This window comes from Rhinolophus hipposideros, assembly GCF_964194185.1.
Source record: "Rhinolophus hipposideros genome assembly, chromosome: X".
Lineage (NCBI taxonomy): Eukaryota > Metazoa > Chordata > Mammalia > Chiroptera > Rhinolophidae > Rhinolophus > Rhinolophus hipposideros.
The window spans coordinates 23,697,887-23,701,399 of NC_138046.1; positions in this window are offsets into that span (position 1 = coordinate 23,697,887).

Genomic DNA, 3,513 nt, shown 5'->3' on the forward strand with positions numbered 1-3,513 from the left:
TTGGATCATATGAAGCAGCAACACAAGGCAGCATAGGCTAAGTGTCAGTCTTACAAAATGTGAATGCTTTTTGAAATCTGAGGCAGGAAAAATCAGGCCTGGCAATCTTCTGAACGAAGTGAAACTCAGGTCTTAAAAGGAAGGGTAGAACTAAGACAAAAGTAGGGAGACTGTTGGGGAATTCCAGGCGGAGAGGAAATGCTGCGAGGAGCTTAGATGGCAGAAAACACCTAGACTCTTAAATAAAGCTAACTGAATTTTACTTATCTTAATATGTTCTTCCTCATACTGTCATTTTTTAAATATTTATCTTACATCCTATCTGAGGTCAGAAATATTCTATCGCTTCATCATCAGATCTTGTCCATAGTCAATGTCCATAGTTGACTAAGTATCAACAATCAGTTTGGTTATTAAGTGAATAAACAAATAAATGCAATACTTAGCAGAAAGTGCTGCAAAATACTAGGAAGGTTGCAATAAGAGAAAAGGAATTAATTTCCAGAAAGCCTCATTTATCATGATTTCAATGTGACAAGTATGTACTTTCTCATAAAAGACCACTCACTCTTTCTTACTAAAATCGTATTTAACTTCTGGAAAGTGATCTGCATTCTGTTATCCTAATAAACTATGTCTTATTAATAGCACTAACATAATCATTTTAAAAGAATGAAAAAACAAAACAAAAAGAGGTCTGCCAAATCTGTCTCTCAGAAAAGGTTCAAAGCTTGAATAGTTCATGGGAACAATTTGTTAGTCTAGAGAATTCTTCCCATTTTGGTCAGGGCCTCCTATGGAGAGATTTATGTGCAGTGTATGTCAAGAGGCAAAATAATGGCATTTCTCTGCTATACAATGACTTGGACATTTGCTGAGTGCAGAAATGCACCTTTAAACCAGAGAAAGAAGCAGAGTCTGTTCTGATCCAATCCTTTTGAAAAGCCATGCGCACTGAAGCTGGGACCAAACAGAATGACAGGATTTGATTGCTAAAGCTCTGGAGGCAATGTGCCTCTTGATATGTTGACCTTTAACCCAGACTCGGGAGGGTGAAAAAAGAGAGGGTATGGTTTCCCTCCACCCCCGCCCGCCATCTGATCATGCTTGTCTCTAACACTGTCCACATACTCCTAACATTCAACTCTCCACCCCCATTCTCATAAGTTACTTCCAGCTTTGGGGCCAGGGTGAGAATGAATAGAAGAACAGAAAGAAAGGCTGGAGGAGAATTGGAGAAGCAATTCAACAAACAGTTGACAGCTGCTTAAAAGCCGGGGACAGAATTCTAGCTACTGAAATGAGAGCTGAACTTCTGGTCCCCTGATGCTTCTATCCCACTTCCCAATATTTTATAAGATTTAGGCATTTCCATCTTTCTGTTCCCTTTTCCCATTTTACCCTTTCTAGCCTATATTTATTTTTTTATTTTTCGATTACAGTTGACATTCAATATTGTTTTATATTAGTTTCAGGTATACTGCATAGTGGTTAGACATTTATATAATTTACAGACTGATCCTCCCTGGCACTATATATAGACCCACCTGGCACTATACATAGTTATTACAATATTATTCACTATATTCCCTGTGCTTTATTTTACAATTTTTATTTCTTAAGCCCATCACTTTTTTCACCCAGTCTCCCAACTCCATTCTCATATTTATAATCATTCCCTTCTCTACACCTTTAGTTCCCTTTACTTGATTATTTATGAATGGCAAAATCTCACGCAAAGTTAAATTCACATCTGCATCATAGCAGCTGGGCAGCTGAATATAACTGGAGGAAAAAAACCCACAAATATGCTGATTGGTCTCGCTGTAAATTCATGACCACTAGCCTCACTTGGCCCTTTGTGCTACTGAGAAAGGTTACCAGTCCATTCACTCTCCTGCTTTAACAAAACTTTCACACTTTCTTTCTCTTCAAATTTCCTCACTGTTCTCCAGCCACACTGGTCTGTTCTCTTTTTTTTAACATGCCAAGCATATGCCCACCTGAGGACCTTTTTATTCATTCTTCCTCCTGCCTGGAGCACTCTGTATCTAGCTATTTGCTCGCCCACTTCCTTCAAGACCCTGCTACATTATGTCATCATTATCTATCAATCAGGCCTTCCCAGGCCCCTCTATATAAGAAAGCAAGCATGTCCCCACCACAACCAGCACACTGTGTTCCCCTAATTTTATGTCTTCTTTAGCAGTTACCACCATCTGGTATTCTGTATATTTTATGTGTGTATATTTTCTATTCCCATGCTAGAATGAATATTTTATGAGAGCGGGTTTTTTTTTCTTTTTTATACTCTTCTATACCTACAGTTTAATACTATTGCTTACTAGTATGCTGTACATATTTCTTTAAGGAATGAATGGATAGATGAACGCCTCTTAGGGTTTGAGAATCCCCTCTTCCCATTTGCCAATCCCAGCATATTCACCTACTCACCCTCCAATATTTTTTATATGGTGACCATAGTTTCCAAGACCAGATTCGATGTACGTTATCTAATTGGTGGAGAAAATATCTTTTATTTAGACTGTCTTGGGATATCCAATGTGCTTTATAAGTATATTCTACATACAATCATAGTCTCATAGAGTGGAGTCCTCAAAGGAAGCTTAGATGAGCATTTTCCAGTTAGTTTAATGGTCTCTGATAGTGGATTTGGCTTATCCAAAGTCACTATTTCAAATATATGGTGATGAAAGGAGAACTAACTGGGTGGTGAACACACAATGTGATATATAAATGATGTATTATAGAATTATACTCGCACACTTGAAACCTATGTAATTTTACTAACCATTGTCATCCTCAGTAAATTTTACTTAAAAAAGAAAAGTCACTATGTTTAATTTAAAATAAATGTGAGTTGAAGTAGTTTGGTTTTTCAGAGCTCTTACTTGGGATTATTGGAGCTACCCAGAAATTAATGGAAACCTCTATGGTAATTATCTGGTTCAGCTTTTCTGCTTACTGCATAGAGGGACTTGTATACTACCTCATGGGCCTTCTCTCCAGTGAGGCTTGCTTGGGTAACTGAGTGGAAATCTCTCATCATATGCTTGGTATGTCTTTGTTCTCTCACTCCACATGTTTTCAAACATAAGAAGTTATGAAATAAAATGATAATTAAAACTCACCACCTATACCAAACCACCTTCTTTCTATACCATGACCCTCACCTATTCAGTGAAAACAAAACAAAGAAACAAAAAACAACAACACTTGAGTTTATATAGGTGGCCACAGTTGTAATCAAATGTCAGTGGAAGACATCTGACCTAGAGATTTTACTTTCTCTTAGTCATTGATCCTAAATGGCCTTCTAGGGTTTATTCATCTGCCTCCAGGCTATAACTGCCTCCAGGTTTTCTCCTTTTCTGATGAATGCTTTGGGAATGAGAAATGCATGCTCTAAAAATATTTTTTGAAGGAGTGTGCAGCTCACTGTGGCCCATGGCCCATGCGGGGATTGAACCTGCAACCTTGGTGCTACCAGCA